The following is a 17106-nucleotide window of genomic DNA, read 5'->3' on the forward strand; positions in this document are numbered from 1 at the left end:
ATTTTACAAAGAAGAAGAATGGGCAGAAATGTCCTCTCTAGATGGGCAAAGCTGGTAGAGACACCCCCAAAAAGACTTGTAGAGAAAGGGGGTTCTACAAAGTATTGACTCCGGGGGGGGGGGGGGGGCGCCATACAAATGCCCCTCCCCCCACACTTTTCACAGATTTATTTGTATCATTTTCCTTCCACTTCACAATTATGTGACACTTTGTGTTGGTCCATCACATAAAATACATTTATGTTTTTTGGTTGTAACAAAAATGTGGGGAATGTCGTGGGGGGGGGGTGAATACTTTTTCAAGGCTCTGTATACTGAACCAGAACTTGCATAAAGTTTGCAAAGAAAGTTGCTGTGAGGTCATATGATGTGATAATATTCAGCTTCTCCTTCCAGGTCACTCCACCTTTCTGCTGACGACTTCCCCTCCCTTCCGTAGTACTTGTCGGTAAGATCACACAGACAACCGGACAGTCTGACACCGATTCCCCCCCCCCCCCCTTCACTTTCTCCTGGTTCCCCCCCTCCCCTCCCCCCTCACTGCACACATCCCCTCCCCCGCCCCATCAGATCTGCCCATTCCACTTCAGGAATCCTCATGCTGACTGTCTGCCTGACAACCTTTCCACCCAGATTTACTTTTTTATCTCTTCCAACTCTTCTTCACCCTGCATTCCTTTTTAAGAAGTCAAACAAGATTATTTTTTATTTTGTTCAGCCCCCCGAAATAAAGTAAAGAAGAAAAATGAACAGATTTCTTCATCCACAGGTAAAGGTGAATGGAGGAATCGGGACATTGTACCCTGACAGTAGGACATTGCACCCTGACAGTAGGGCATTGCACCCTGACAGTAGGGCATTGCACCCTGACAGCAGGGCATTGCACCCTGACAGTAGGGCATTGCACCCTGACAGTAGGGCATTGCACCCTGACAGCAGGGCATTGCACCCTGACAGTAGGGCATTGCGCCCTGACAGTGGGGCATTGCGCCGTGACAGTGGGACATTGCGCCCTGACAGTGGGACATTGCGCCCTGACAGTGGGACATTGCGCCCTGACAGTGGGACATTGCGCCCTGACAGCGGGACATTGCGCCCTGACAGCGGGACATTGCGCCCTGACAGCGGGACATTGCGCCCTGACAGCGGGACATTGCGCCCTGACAGCGGGACATTGCACCCTGACAGTAGGGCATTGTACCCTGACAACAGGGCATTGTACCCTGACAGCAGGACATGATGTCGGCAGAAGTAATCAAAATAGTTTCTTGCAAGCAACTATAATGCTATATAATTACATAGTTGCATAGTAGGTGAGGTTGAAAAAAGACACAAATCCATCAAGTCCAACCCATGTGTGATTATATGTCAGTATTTGTATTATATGTTAGAGACCAAACTGCTTGCACTTCACTCATCCCCCTTATGTGTGAATGCATCAAATTAAAGGTAAACGCGCAGCGCTGTGTATATAACTAAATACATGTTTTGCTAACTATGAATTTTATAAATACAATTCCATTCATAAAAGTTCTCCAATTCATAATCATTATACAGAGCAGCCGGAAAGTATTCACAGCACTTCACTTAATCCACATTTTTCTTATGTTGCAGCCTTATTCCAAAATGGATACATTCATTATTTTCCTCAAAATTCTACAAACATCCCCCATAATGACAACGTGAGAGAAGTTTGTTTAAAATCTTTGCAGATTTATTAAAAATAAAAAAAGGAAATAAATGACATGTTTATAAGTATCACAGACTCCTCCCCGTGGACATAAGTATCACAGGCTCCTCCCATGGACATAAGTATCACAGACTCCTCCCCGTGGACATAAGTATCACAGGCTCCTCCCCGTGGACATAAGTATCACAGACTCCTCCCCGTGGACATAAGTATCACAGGCTCCTCCCATGGACATAAGTATCACAGGCTCCTCCCCGTGGACATAAGTATCACAGGCTCCTCCCATGGACATAAGTATCACAGGCTCCTCCCATGGACATAAGTATCACAGGCTACATAAGTATCACAGGCTCCTCCCATGTACATAAGTACATGGGAGGAGCCTGTATGAAGCACCCAAACATCTAGTGCTGACAAAATACACTCGTGCCCCCCCCCCCCATCAGATGTGTGCTCCCCTAATGATATGTGACCTTGCATGCAGTATAACCCGAGCTGCGCACATAAGGAAAGGAACGCCAATATCGCTTATATCGTAAAATACAATTGCTTTTATTTTTCCAAAAATACTCCTCACATTAGTTGGGTGCTCCCAGTGCACCTCCTTTTTACAGCATTTAAAAATCTCTATATCCATGACACTGCATCAGCCTGTGATCGGTTTGTTCCAAGTTCAAATACCATGCATCTTCTTGCGCCCCCCCCCATGCGTTACGCCACAGGGACACGTGGCTTCCTCAGGGGGTGCAGGCAGAACGCACTGATTAGCAGCTTAAATGGGTCTTATTCAGCTGTATACGGTCCGCAAGCGGATAAGCTTTCACAACCAGTGGCAGCTGGTGTTTTTTTGAGGGGAGGGACATCTCAGTCAGCACCCCCCTCCCAGCACCTACCCATGCAGGTCCCCAGCGGGCGGGACACTGGCTCCGACAGGCAGCGATGGGCTTCAGTGGACAGTTGGCTCTGGTGGCGGCAGCGGGCTTCTATGGACGGTGGGCGGGCTCCTGTGTCTTCTGTGCGGCTCCTTCTCTGTCTGTCCTTGCAGCCAATCTGGTGACGGGTATCAAACCTGCTTCCTGATTGGCCAGGAGGAGGATCAGTGTTGCAACTGCGAATATTCATTATACGGTCGGCAAGCAGTTAAGCTGACAAAGCTTTAACAACCAGTGGTGGCCATTTTTTTTTTCTTTGGAATGGGTGGCAAGTAACTACCCCCCCCCCCCCCCCCCGTTGGTTGGTGGCATCTCAGTACTCCCACATATTTATCCAAGCAGGTCCCGGGGGGCGCAGGTTTGCGTGATTCGGCAGGCAGCGGGCTCACTACCTACCCCCGCCATTGGTATTCATACGCCCGGTGCCCTGAAAAGGGCCGGGCACTTGGATAGGAAGGGGGGAAGGGGAATGGATGGGGGGGGGGGGGCGTGTGCCCACAATGGATGGGCTGTCCCTGATGCTTTTTTTTTTTTTTTTATGAAATAATTGTTATTTCATAAAAAAAAAAAAAAACAACTTTTTATCCTTAGTAATGGCAAATTAATTGCCGCATAAACAGGCCCATATCAGAAATATAAAAATTGCCCCAGAGGGTGGGAGAGGCGAAGTGGTAAAAAAAAAAAATGGATTGGTTAGTCGGGGTAAATTTGCATCCTGCAGCACAAATCGTCTCGCTGCAATCTGATCCGACCCGGAGCCGTTCCCGGGTCACACTCGCTTCCCCGGACTCTTCTACACGGGAATGATGAATTGTACCCGGCGATCCAACCAGAAATATCCGCACGCTGGAAATTGTATACAATTATTATAAATTAACTGATTTTCCAAACACAAATCTCACTGTATTGACTTTTTTCCTGTGAATGTCTCATTCATTGGATTCGTGGCTTCTTTAAGCTTCCCCCCCCCCCCCTTTGTCCTTGTTGGGAAGTGGGAGGTGAGAGCTTTATATAGGACCAGCAAATTCCTCTGCACTGAACAAAGGCAGAAAAGATCTCGGCTGCCTAAGAAAACTTCAGCGGGTGAGAAATTCCTTTTTATTTGTTTTTTTTTTCTCTTCCATCTTATAAGAAAAAATAATCCAGACGTATGGAAAGTAATCCTTTGTGCATTATCCCTCAGTGGCGGCTCACACCGGGGCGACCTGGCGGAGCGACTTACCCGCCTGACAAGACGCGCTCCATGCATTGCAACGGAACTGTCCTAATAGGAGTGACTCCGACTCAGGAAAAGGACTTGGGAGCGACTTGTATTGGCTTCTATACAGAAGTCGTTTTGCACGCCGCGCTGAGGTCGCGATGTACGGGGCGATCTTTGTGTCTCTGAATTCTCTTCTTGTTTCCTAAAGATCTCCAACATTTCATTCTGTACATTCCTCACCTTCATTATTTCCCTCTAATCCTCTCTCTACATCAGCGGAGGGCAATGTTAGCATTGCAAAGTGAACAGCAAGATAACCGAGACATAGGTGTGCACCCCAAAGCGCAAACACGTGTGTGCATGTGTGTGTATATACTGATGGTCAGTAGAGCAATGGATGGTGTCAGTAGGGCAGTGGAAGGTGTGGGTAGGGCAGTGGAAGGTGTGGGTAGGGCAGTGGAGGGTGTGGGTAGGGCAGTGGAGGGTGTGGATAGGGCGGTAGGGCAGTGGAGGGTGTCGGTAGGGCAGTGGAAGGTGTGGGTAGGGCAGTGGAGGGTGTGGGTAGGGCAGTGGAGGGTGTGGGTAGGGCAGTGGAGGGTGTGGATAGGGCAGTGGAGGGTGTGGGTAGGGCAGTGGAGGGTGTGGGTAGGGCGGTAGGGCAGTGGAGGGTGTAGGGCAGTGGAGGGTGTCGGTAGGGCAGTGGACGGTGTGGGTAGGGCAGTGGAAGGTGTGGGTAGGGCAGTGGAGGGTGTGGGTAGGGCAGTGGAGGGTGTGGATAGGGCGGTAGGGCAGTGGAGGGTGTAGGGCAGTGGAGGGTGTCGGTAGGGCCGTGGAGGGTGTCGGTAGGGCAGTGGAGGGTGTGGGTAGGGCAGTGGAGGGTGTGGGTAGGGCAGTGGAGGGTGTGGATAGGGCAGTGGAGGGTGTGGATAGGGCAGTGGAGGGTGTGGGTAGGGCGGTAGGGCAGTGGAGGGTGTAGGGCAGTGGAGGGTGTCGGTAGGGCAGTGGAGGGTGTAGGGCAGTGGAGGGTGTCGGTAGGGCAGTGGAGGGTGTCGGTAGGGCAGTGGACGGTGTCGGTAGGGCAGTGGCGGGTGTCGGTAGGGCAGTGGAGGGTGTCGGTAGGGCAGTGGAGGGTGTCGGTAGGGCAGTGGAGGGTGTAGGGCAATGGACGGTGTCGGTAGGGCAGTGGAGGGTGTCGGTAGGGCAGTGGAGGGTGTAGGGCAGTGGAGGGTGTCGGTAGGGCAGTGGAGGGTGTAGGGCAGTGGATGGTGTAGGTAGGGCAGTGGATGGTGTAGGGCAGTGGATGGTGTCGGTAGGGCAGTGGATGGTGTAGGGCAGTGGATGGTGTCGGTAGGGCAGTGGATGGTGTAGGGCAGTGGACGGTGTCGGTAGAGCAGTGGATGGTGTAGGGCAGTGGACGGTGTCGGTAGGGCAGTGGAGGGTGTCGGTAGGGCAGTGGAGGGTGTCGGTAGGGCAGTGGATGGTGTCGGTAGGGCAGTGGATGGTGTCGGTAGGGCAGTGGATGGTGTCGGGCAGTGGAGGGTGTCGGTAGGGCAGTGGACGGTGTCGGTAGGGCAGTGGAGGGTGTCGGTAGGGCAGTGGAGGGTGTCAGTAGGGCAGTGGAGGGTGTAGGGCAGTGGACGGTGTCGGTAGGGCAGTGGATGGTGTAGGGCAGTGGACGGTGTCGGTAGGGCAGTGGAGGGTGTCGGTAGGGCAGTGGAGGGTGTAGGGCAGTGGAGGGTGTCGGTAGGGCAGTGGAGGGTGTAGGGCAGTGGAGGGTGTCGGTAGGGCAGTGGAGGGTGTAGGGCAGTGGATGGTGTCGGTAGGGCAGTGGATGGTGTAGGGCAGTGGAGGGTGTCGGTAGGGCAGTGGATGGTGTAGGGCAGTGGATGGTGTCGGTAGTTTTATTTTTTCTTTCTTTTTTTTTATTATTATTTTTTTTTTTTTTAGGAACCCCGTTAGGTTTAAACAGTGGGAATCTGCACCACACTGGGTGATTGGATGTGCCCAGGCACACCTGGCACACCTTGTGTAAATGCCTATGTACCGAGCTCACTGAAGGGGGTAGGTGGTATTTAACCACCTACCCCCTTCATGACCAGGCCATTTTTTTTGGCGATACTTTAACTGACAACTGTGCGGTTATACAGCTTTCTTCTGGTGGTATTTGATCCCCTCCTGCAATTTTTAGCTTTTGCACAATAAACAAAAAAGACCGCTGTGAAAAAACCTCCAATATTTTTTACTTTCCGCTATAAAACATATCCAGTAAAAAAATCTAATTTCTTCATCAGTTTAGTCCAATATGTATTCGGATACATGTCTTTGGTTAAAAAAAAAAATTCCCAATAAGCGTTTATCGATTTGTTTTATGCAAAAGTTATAATATCTACAAACGATGGGTTTAAAAAACAAAAAAAAAAAAAGATTTATTTATTTATTTATTGTGACTATTAATGGCGGTGATCAGCGACTTATAGCGGGACTGCGATATTGCGGCGGACATTCGGACACTTGGGCTGCTTTCACACTGAGGCGCTTTACAGGCGCTATAGCGTGAAAAATATCGCCTTGAAAGCGCCTCTCCTCGCACTCCAGTGTGGAAGCCCCGAGTGCGCTCACACTGGAGGGGTGCGCTGGCAGGATGCCAAAAGTCCTGCAAGCCGCATCTTTGCGGCGCTGTAGCAGCGGTGTATACACTGCTCCTTGCAATCAATGGGCGGCGCTGCCAAAGTGCCGGAAAAGTGCCACTGCAGCGGCGCTTTGCTGGCACTTTTAACCCTTTTTCGCCTGTTAATGGGGGTTAAAAGCTAGCGCCCGAAAGGGGCTGCAAAACGACGGTAAAGTGCCGCTAAAAATAGCGCTGCTTTATCGCCGACGCCCCCAACGCCCCAGTGTGAAAGTAGCCTAATTGATACTTTTAGGGAACCAGTGACACCAATACAGTGATCAGTGCTAAAAATATGCACTGTCACTGTACGAATGACACTGGCTGGGAAAGGGTTAACATCGGGGACGATCAAAGGGTTAATTGTGTGCCCCCCGTGTGTATTTGAGGTGTTTTTACTAAGGGGAGAGATGGAATTAATTCCCTGCTTTGCAGGGACACAGGAAAACACACGGCCAAGGTAACACAGGAGTGGCTCAAGAAGAAGCACATTGAGGTCCCGGAGTAGCCTAGCCCAGTCTCCAGACCTTAATCCCATAGAAAATATGTGGAGGGAGCTGAAGGTTCGAGTCGCCAGATGTCAGCCTGGAAACCTTAAAGACTTGGAGAGGATCTGCAAAGAGGACAAAATCCCTCCTGAGATGTGTGAACCTGGAGGCCAACTCCAAGAAACGCCTGACCTCTGTGATCGCCAACGAGGGATTCTCCACCAACTACTAAGTCATGTTCTGTGAAGGGGGTCAAATACTTATTTCACTCATTAAAATGCAAATCAATTTTATAAAACTTTTTTGAAATGCGTTTTTCTGGATATTTTTGTTTGTTATTCTCTCTCTGTTATAATAAACCGACCAATAAAATTATAGACCGATCGTTTCTTTGTCACAAAATCAGCAGGCGGTCAAATCCTTTTTACCCCTCACTGTGCACTCGGCCGTCCGAAGCTAAATATGGATAACTCCTCCTCCTCCCTTCAACCGATGAACAGTAAAGCTGAACCCTCGGGCGATGCACAAGTGTTGGCGCGTTTCGTCCCGGAGAATTCAGATTTGGTCGTCTAATATGTGAGATGACATTTTATTTCCAAGGAATATTCCGTTGTTTTTACAGGAGTGCGGCGGATAAATCCGGAGGGACGCCGTAATTCCACCTCCGCCTGCGATAAATATAAGACCTCATTTATTAATGGAGAAAGCTTCATGGAGTGGATAGAAGCTGCTTTATATAAGGGGCCAGTGAGGGCGTCCTGAGAAAATGACGTCATACCGCCGATTGAATGGAAGGATCTGTGCAGACGGCTCAGCTCCCGTCTTGTATGTACAGAAACTGTGCTGACCCTCCCCCCCCCCCCCTAACGATGAGCCCATGGGGGGGGGGGGGGGCGTGAACTTTTTTTCTGTTTTTGGTAATGCACTAACACTACATTCACACCTGAGCGGAGCGTCTTTGAGCGCTTTTCCAGCGGTTTTATGTGCAATTTTGGCATATTTTTGTGCGGTTTGTATGCAGCACTTTTGGGCTTTGCTATTTTTTTTTTAATTGCCCAGTAGAGCAAACTGTTATCTGCTGCATCATTTGTTGCTAGGTAATTCAGCTTTATATATATATATATATATATATATATATATATATATATATATATATATATATATATATATATATATATATATATAATATTATTATTATTATAAATTTTTTTTTTTTTTTAGCTTTTATTTCTTTATTTTTATTATGGGTTTTTTTTTTGTTGGGGTAAGGGGTTTGAGTTCAGTTTGGGTTAGGAGTTGGGGGTTTGGGTTGTTATTATTTTATTTATTTTTTATTTATTATACGAATAGTTAAAAATGTGAAATAAATACACAAATAATAATCATTAAAAAAAAATTCAACAAATGAATACTAAGTAACAATAAATAATTAACCCTTAACTTTAGCCCTTACCCCTTTAAAAAATAAAAAAATTAATACATTTTGTGTTAGGGTGTTATTATTAATAATGTATTTTTTTGTTTGAGACGGATAGTCTGAAACGTGTCGGCGTCATTCTCAATACAACATATGTCTTAAGCCTCTTTTGAGTCGGTACTGTGATGTGTATATATGATAACATACATATATGACTGTACACATATATATATATATATATATATATATATATATATATATATATATATATATTCATATTTTTAAGTTTAGAGGTTAATTTATTAATGTAGTACATATTATTAATTTATTTACTTATCTATGATCATTTTTATTTATTTGTGTATTTATTTTACATTTATTCATATATTATTACTATAATATATATATATATATATATATATATATATATATATATATATATATAGTGTGTGTGTGTGTGTGTGTAATTTTTTACTTTTTATTTGAGCAGAAAACGCATGCAAAAAGGTACAAAAAATTTGCGAATGGTGCATTTCCATTAATTTCTATGGGGATGAAAACGCGCAAATCTGCCCGATTCGTGCACCAAAAAAAGCTCCAGAACTTGTTTTGAGCTTCAGGCGTTCGGCTTCACGCGATTTGGAGTGGAGATGTGAACCATCTCCATTTTTTTTTTTCCTCCTCCAACATTTTTGAGCTTCAAGCCGATAATCGCTCAGGTGTGAAATGGGGCCTAAGGCGACAATTGTGGCAGATCCCAGATCCACCCTGCGATTTTTTTTTTTTTAATTTTTTTTTTAGTGCTATTCAAATAAATAGCATCTCAAATGATCGTTCTGCGATTTTTATTATTCACACCTCGGCACTTTAAAATCGCAAGGCAGAATGGCCGCAAATCTGCGCACGATTCAAATCACCAAGGTGTGGATGTAGCCCTAAAGTGTTGAAATCCCTAAAACAAAATTGGGGTTCGTGCCCCGAATGTACGAATTTTCATACATAATCACACATGTCTACAGGAGATTGTACAATCAGATTGGAAGGTGTGGTCTGGAATAGTGATGGCCGAACGGTTCGCCCGGCGGTCGTTTCGCGGCGAATTTCCGACTTTCGCCGTCCGCGGGTTCGAACGCCTTTTTCCGTCGTTCGCCCCGGCGGACTTACGTGTTTAATGTATACAAGAACTTTAACCTTTCGTGACACGTTTATCATGTGTTACAGGACAACCAATTGAGACATGACAGCTCATGGACACTTGGACATTCCCCCTAACCTATAAATACACCCGATCCGGTGGCCATTTTACATTCTTTCTTCTGTCACTGTAGGGAAAGGATCCTGTGTGGAGTAGGGACAGAGAAAACGCTAGCTATTTGGTACACAAAAGTTCTTTTCAGGACTGGTATAGGTGTTAGGTCAGCAGCCTGAGTTTCTTTTGTCAGTTTAGATAAAGGGACAGAGCGCTGTATGCTGCTATTTTAGGGACAGCTCAGCCAGATTAGTCTTTCTTCATCATCATCATCATCATCATCATTAGCTGTTACTATCAGGTCCACAAAAGAGCTGTTCCAGCTAATCGTTCCAGCCTACTCTTTTTTGCCAATTTGTATAGGGACAGGCAGGAAGCAGTGTGTCAGGCAGTGAGGATAATTTTAAAGACTTGCTGTTACTATTAGTTCCACAAAGGTTCTTTTCAGGACTGGTATCAGTGGTACGGTAATAGGCTTGTACACGTATAATATTCTTTCTTCCAAATATAGAAAGAATATTATACTTGACTGCTGCCCTTCTGCTGCAGTCTGCTAATCATTCACAACTCACTTGTTCCACAAAGCTCTTTATCAGGACTGGTAACTTGGTCTGTCTAGGGTGCTACGGTACATAGGCTTGGGTGCGGTACAGTCTGCTGTTCTGTAAGGACCGCTATCGGTCCACAATACATAGGGTTGCCGTGCACTACTGCTGACCGCTGCCCTATACTGCAGCAGTCCTTCATTGGTATAGGGACTGACGTACAGTCTGCTAATCACTAACACACAACCTGCTTGGTCCACAAAAGTTCTTATAAGGACTGGTAACTTGGTATAGGGTGCTACGGTACATAGGCCTGAGTGCGTTACAGTCTGCTGTTCTGTAAGGACCGCTATCGGTCCACAATACATAGGGTTGCCGTGCACTACTGCTGACCGCTGCCCTATACTGCAGCAGTCCTTCAGCGGTATAGGGACTGACGCACAGTCTGCTAAACACTAACACACAACCTGCTTGGTCCACAAAAGTTTTTATAAGGACTGGTAACTTGGTATAGGGTGCTACGGTACATAGGCCTGAGTGCAGTACAGTCTGCTGTTCTGTAAGGACCGCTATCGGTCCACAATACATAGGGTTGCCGTGCACTACTGCTGACCGCTGCCCTATACTGCAGCAGTCCTTCATTGGTATAGGGACTGACGTACAGTCTGCTAATCACTAACACACAACCTGCTTGGTCCACAAAAGTTCTTATAAGGACTGGTAACTTGGTATAGGGTGCTACGGTACATAGGCCTGAGTGCGTTACAGTCTGCTGTTCTGTAAGGACCGCTATCGGTCCACAATACATAGGGTTGACGTGCACCACTGCTGACCGCTGCCCTATACTGCAGCAGTCCTTCAGCGGTATAGGGACTGACGTACAGTCTGCTAAACACTAATACACAACCTGCTTGGTCCACAAAAGTTCTTATAAGGACTGGTAACTTGGTATAGGGTGCTACGGTACATAGGCTTGAGTGCGGTACAGTCTGCTGTTCTGTAAGGACCGCTATCGGTCCACAATAGATAGGGTTGACGTGCACCACTGCTGACCGCTGCCCTATACTGCAGCAGTCCTTCAGCGGTATAGGGACTGACGCACAGTCTGCTAAACACTAACACACAACCTGCTTGGTCCACAAAAGTTTTTATAAGGACTGGTAACTTGGTATAGGGTGCTACGGTACATAGGCCTGAGTGCGTTACAGTCTGCTGTTCTGTAAGGACCGCTATCGGTCCACAATACATAGGGTTGCCGTGCACTACTGCTGACCGCTGCCCTATACTGCAGCAGTCCTTCATTGGTATAGGGACTGACGTACAGTCTGCTAATCACTAACACACAACCTGCTTGGTCCACAAAAGTTCTTATAAGGACTGGTAACTTGGTATAGGGTGCTACGGTACATAGGCCTGAGTGCGTTACAGTCTGCTGTTCTGTAAGGACCGCTATCGGTCCACAATACATAGGGTTGACGTGCACCACTGCTGACCGCTGCCCTATACTGCAGCAGTCCTTCAGCGGTATAGGGACTGACGTACAGTCTGCTAAACACTAATACACAACCTGCTTGGTCCACAAAAGTTCTTATAAGGACTGGTAACTTGGTATAGGGTGCTACGGTACATAGGCTTGAGTGCGGTACAGTCTGCTGTTCTGTAAGGACCGCTATCGGTCCACAATACATAGGGTTGCCGTGCACTACTGCTGACCGCTGCCCTATACTGCAGCAGTCCTTCATTGGTATAGGGACTGACGTACAGTCTGCTAATCACTAACACACAACCTGCTTGGTCCACAAAAGTTCTTATAAGGACTGGTAACTTGGTATAGGGTGCTACGGTACATAGGCCTGAGTGCGTTACAGTCTGCTGTTCTGTAAGGACCGCTATCGGTCCACAATACATAGGGTTGCCGTGCACTACTGCTGACCGCTGCCCTATACTGCAGCAGTCCTTCATTGGTATAGGGACTGACGTACAGTCTGCTAATCACTAACACACAACCTGCTTGGTCCACAAAAGTTCTTATAAGGACTGGTAACTTGGTATAGGGTGCTACGGTACATAGGCCTGAGTGCGTTACAGTCTGCTGTTCTGTAAGGACCGCTATCGGTCCACAATACATAGGGTTGACGTGCACCACTGCTGACCGCTGCCCTATACTGCAGCAGTCCTTCAGCGGTATAGGGACTGACGTACAGTCTGCTAAACACTAATACACAACCTGCTTGGTCCACAAAAGTTCTTATAAGGACTGGTAACTTGGTATAGGGTGCTACGGTACATAGGCTTGAGTGCGGTACAGTCTGCTGTTCTGTAAGGACCGCTATAGGTCCACAATAGATAGGGTTGACGTGCACCACTGCTGACCGCTCACCTATACTGCAGCAGTCCTTCAGCGGTATAGGGACTAAGAGTTTTGTCACAGGGTCATTTAAAAAATGACATGCAGAGGAAGAGGCAGGCCCTTCCGCAGGGGTGGTAGGGGTAGGGCAGGAGCAACAGGCTTGAGCCAAAGTGGGAAGTTGCAGAAGGTGCGTTCAATTACTTTAAAGGATGCACCAGACTTGGTTGAGTGGCTCGCTCAGCCTTACTCTTCTGCACCCTCCTCATCCTCTCGATCTGCACCCTCTTCTTCACTCTCTGCTATGTGCACCCCCAAAGACACTACCACCAACAACACGACCACCACCACCACCACCACATACCTTCCGCTTGAGTCACTGGAATTATTTTCCGATCCATATCAAGAGGACATTTCTGATGCGCAGCCACTCTTGGTATTGGATCAGGAAGAGGAGGTAGCAACAAGCGCTACTCAGCAGTCTGACGCCAGTACCCAGATCAGCCCAAGGAGGAGGTTGGTCCCCGGTGTTGCTGCCTACTCTACTTATAGCGGTGGGGAAGGTGACGTTGATGATGACGTGTCTAGTGATGTCACGTGGGTGCCCACAAGAGAGGAAGAGGAGGGGAGTTCAGAGGGAGATATGGACCAGCAGATAGGGAGGAGAAGCAGCAATGACTTACATTGCACAGCAGGGACAAAGCAGACTGCAAATGTATCAGGAGCGAGTCATCGACCATGTACGGTCACATCTGGCGCTCCCAGGACACCGGCACATGGCTCCGCAGTGTGGGCTTTTTTTAACGTGTCCGCTGCTGACAATAGCGTTGCCATCTGCAATCTTTGCAGTCAACGCGTTAGTCGCGGTAAGCCCAATACTCACCTAGGGACGACCGCCTTAAGAAGGCACATGAGCAGCCATCACCGAGCCCAGTGGGAGCAACGGAACACACAAAGCCACACTGCAGGCTCTCACCGTCCAGCCTCGTCTTCTACTTCTCCTTCTCCTCTCTCCTCACAATTGTCCTCCACTCCACCTTCCATCACGCCAAGCTCACATTTTTCTGCAAAAAGGCAGGCTTCCGTGGGCCTAATGTTTGAGCGTAAAAAAATGATGACGCCGGATAACCCTCTTGCCCAACGGTTGGCGGCTGGCTTGTCAGAACTCATAGCCCGCCAACTACTGCCATATAAACTGGTGGACTCGGAGGCCTTTCGCAAATTTGTGGCCATTGGAACACCACAATGGAAGGTCCCAGGAAGGAAGTATTTCTCAGAGAAGGGCATCCCAGAGCTATATGGCCATGTTCAGCGGCAAGTGAATGTATCTCTGGCACACAGTGTCGGTGCCAAGATACATCTGACCACAGACACGTGGTCTAGCAAACACGGGCAGGGAAGGTATATCAGTTTTACTGCCCACTGGGTGAACCTTCTGACGGCCGTCAAGCATGTAACCCGTGGCACCCGTGTAGATTTGGTTTTACCGCCACGGATTGCATGCAGGCCTGACTCTTCTTCTCCTCCTCCTACTCCATCCTCCTCCCTCTCCTCCTCAGCTGCCTCCTCCTTTTCCGCTGCTAGCGTCTCTTCCACTGCACCGCCCAAGCTCCCCAGAACCTATTCCACATGCCAGGTGAGACGTTGCCATGCCGTGCTGCGTCTGTTGTGCCTGGAAGCAAAGAGCCACACTGGCCCGGCACTCCTTTCAGCTTTGCGTTCACAGGCAGATGAGTGGCTAACACCGCTCAATTTGACAGTTGGTAAAGTGGTGTGTGACAACGGTGCCAATCTGCTTAGCGCATTGAAACAGGGCAAAATCACGCACGTGCCGTGCATGGCACACGTCTTAAACTTGGTCGTGCAGCGATTCCTTGTCAAATACCCTGGGGTCCAGGACATCTTGCGGCAGGCAAGGAAAATCTCGGCCCATTTCAGAAGATCTTACACGGCCATGGCTCGCCTTGCTGACATTCAGCGGCGACACCATCTGCCGGTCAGACGTCTTATTTGCGATTGCCCGACGCGATGGAACTCAACCTTCTATATGCTTGATAGGCTGCTCCAGCAGAAACGTGCAGTTAACGTCTACCTGTATGAACTCTGCGAAAGAAACGGTTCTGGGGAGCTGGGTTTTTTTTCACCGCGCCAGTGGCTGCTCATGCGCGACACATGCAGACTTCTGCGGCCATTTGAGGAGATCACCAAACTGGTCAGTCGCAGCCATGGCGCCATCAGTGACATGGTACCTTATGCCTTCTTTCTGGAGCGTGCATTGCGTCGTGTCATTGATCAGGCTGTGGAGGAGCAGGAGCGGGAAGATGAGGAAGTCGCAATGCTGGATGAATTCCCAGGGGGGGCTACTCTATCTGAGACAAGTCAACAACAGGAGTCTGATGAGGAGTCAGAGGAGGATGGTGCCGGGGCGGATGAGCAGGAGCAAGAAGAGCATGCTTTAAACCTTTCTGGGATCCCTGTTGTGCGAGGATGGGGAGAGGAGAATGAAGAGGACGACATTATCCTGGATGATGAGCAGGAGCCAGGCCACCACACCGCTTCCACTTTAGTGCAAATGGGGGCCTTCATGCTCCAGTGTTTTAATAGGGACCCCCGTATAAAAAGCATGAGGGTCAAGGACCAGTACTGGGTGGCAACGTACTTAGACCCCCGGTACAAACACAAAATGGCGGAAATGTTACCGCCGTCGCAGAGGGCTGTCAGAATGCAGCACTTCCAGGCCTTGCTTCGAGAAATGCTGCATTCTGCTTTTGCGTGCGCTGGCAGAGGAGCAATTCCCACTCCCAGAGAAGGATTTGCGGGTACCAATCCAACAGCGCCTGCAAGAAGAGGCCGGTTTGAAGATGTGTTGGTGACTTCGGATATGAGGTCATTCTTTCAGCCGACCCATCGACAGGTGTCATCCGGATCCAGCATCAGGGAACGCCTAGACCGTCAGGTGTCCGACTACATTGGGTTAACGGCCGATGTGGACGCTCTGAGGAGTGATGAACCCCTAGACTACTGGGTGGGCAGGCTTGACCTCTGGCCAGAGCTTGCCCAATTTGCAATCGAACTGTTGGCTTGCCCCTCATCCAGTGTCCTGTCCGAAAGGACGTTCAGCGCAGCAGGGGGGATTGTGACCGATAAGCGTACTCGCCTAGCTCACCACAGTGTTAACTACCTCACATTTCTAAAAATGAATGAGGCATGGATCTCGGAGGAATTCAACACATGTGATCAGTAGACCATGTATATGTCTATAAACAATTTTTGGAATCAAGCACACAGACCTTCTTAATTCATTTGGCTCACTTCCCTGACCCAAAAAAGCACACCGTACTATATGCCCCTACCCTCCTCTTTGAAGAGGTTGAGCGGTGTCATATTTCTACTGGGGCTGCTTATTATGAGGGGTTCCCACCATCCCTGTGCTGTGCTGACTTCCTCCTGGGTGTTCTTATTATGAGGGGCTCCCACCATCCCTGTGCTGTGCTGACTTCCTCCTGGGGGTTCTTATTATGAGGGGATCACACCATCCCTGTGCTGTGCTGACTTCCTCCTGGGGCTGCTTACGGTGCTGCTGTCAGCGCTGTATGTCACGGAGCTGCTGTCAGCGCTGTATGTCACGGAGCTGCTGTCAGCGCTGTATGTCACGGAGCTGCTGTCAGCGCTGTATGTCACGGAGCTGCTGTCAGCGCTGTATGTCACGGAGCTGCTGTCAGCGCTGTATGTCACGGAGCTGCTGTCAGCGCTGTATGTCACGGAGCTGCTGTCAGCGCTGTATGTCACGGAGCTGCTGTCAGCGCTGTATGTCACGGAGCTGCTGTCAGCGCTGTATGTCACGGAGCTGCTGTCAGCGCTGTATGTCACGGAGCTGCTGTCAGCGCTGTATGTCACGGAGCTGCTGTCAGCGCTGTATGTCACGGTGCTGCTGTCAGCGCTGTATGTCACGGAGCTGCTGTCAGCGCTGTATGTCACGGAGCTGCTGTCAGTGCTGTATGTCACGGAGCTGCTGTCAGCGCTGTATGTCACGGAGCTGCTGTCAGCGCTGTATGTCACGGAGCTGCTGTCAGCGCTGTATGTCACGGTGCTGCTGTCAGCGCTGTATGTCACGGAGCTGCTGTCAGCGCTGTATGTCACGGAGCTGCTGTCAGCGCTGTATGTCACGGAGCTGCTGTCAGCGCTGTATGTCACGGAGCTGCTGTCAGCGCTGTATGTCACGGAGCTGCTGTCAGCGCTGTATGTCACGGTGCTGCTGTCAGCGCTGTATGTCACGGAGCTGCTGTCAGCGCTGTATGTCACGGAGCTGCTGTCAGTGCTGTATGTCACGGAGCTGCTGTCAGCGCTGTATGTCACGGAGCTGCTGTCAGCGCTGTATGTCACGGAGCTGCTGTCAGCGCTGTATGTCACGGTGCTGCTGTCAGCGCTGTATGTCACGGAGCTGCTGTCAGCGCTGTATGTCACGGAGCTGCTGTCAGCGCTGTATGTCACGGAGCTGCTGTCAGCGCTGTATGTCACGGAGCTGCTGTCAGCGCTGTATGTCACGGAGCTGCTGTCAGCGCTGTATGTCAC

At 49.1% G+C, this 17106-nt stretch overlaps 1 protein-coding gene across 3 annotated transcripts in view; it reads left to right on the forward strand.

Moving 5' to 3' along the window:
* The first annotated feature begins 390 nt into the window (after positions 1 to 390).
* The window catches only part of LOC143926956 (sulfotransferase 2B1-like), a 33245-nt gene continuing 16529 nt past the window's right edge, over positions 391 to 17106 (forward strand). The window contains exon 1 of one of the 3 annotated variants that reach the window (XM_077450991.1): positions 391 to 448. The gene's annotated coding sequence lies outside the window, so the exon portion shown is untranslated. Of the gene's footprint in view, positions 449 to 610; positions 770 to 3573; positions 3706 to 17106 lie in introns of those variants that run through there. The other 2 variants (XM_077450994.1, XM_077450987.1) reach the window with 2 other exon arrangements.

This window comes from Lithobates pipiens, unplaced genomic scaffold (assembly GCF_037356315.1).
Source record: "Lithobates pipiens isolate NorthernLeopardFrog02 unplaced genomic scaffold, aLitPip1_a1.2 Scaffold_10, whole genome shotgun sequence".
NCBI classification, from domain to species: domain Eukaryota; kingdom Metazoa; phylum Chordata; class Amphibia; order Anura; family Ranidae; genus Lithobates; species Lithobates pipiens.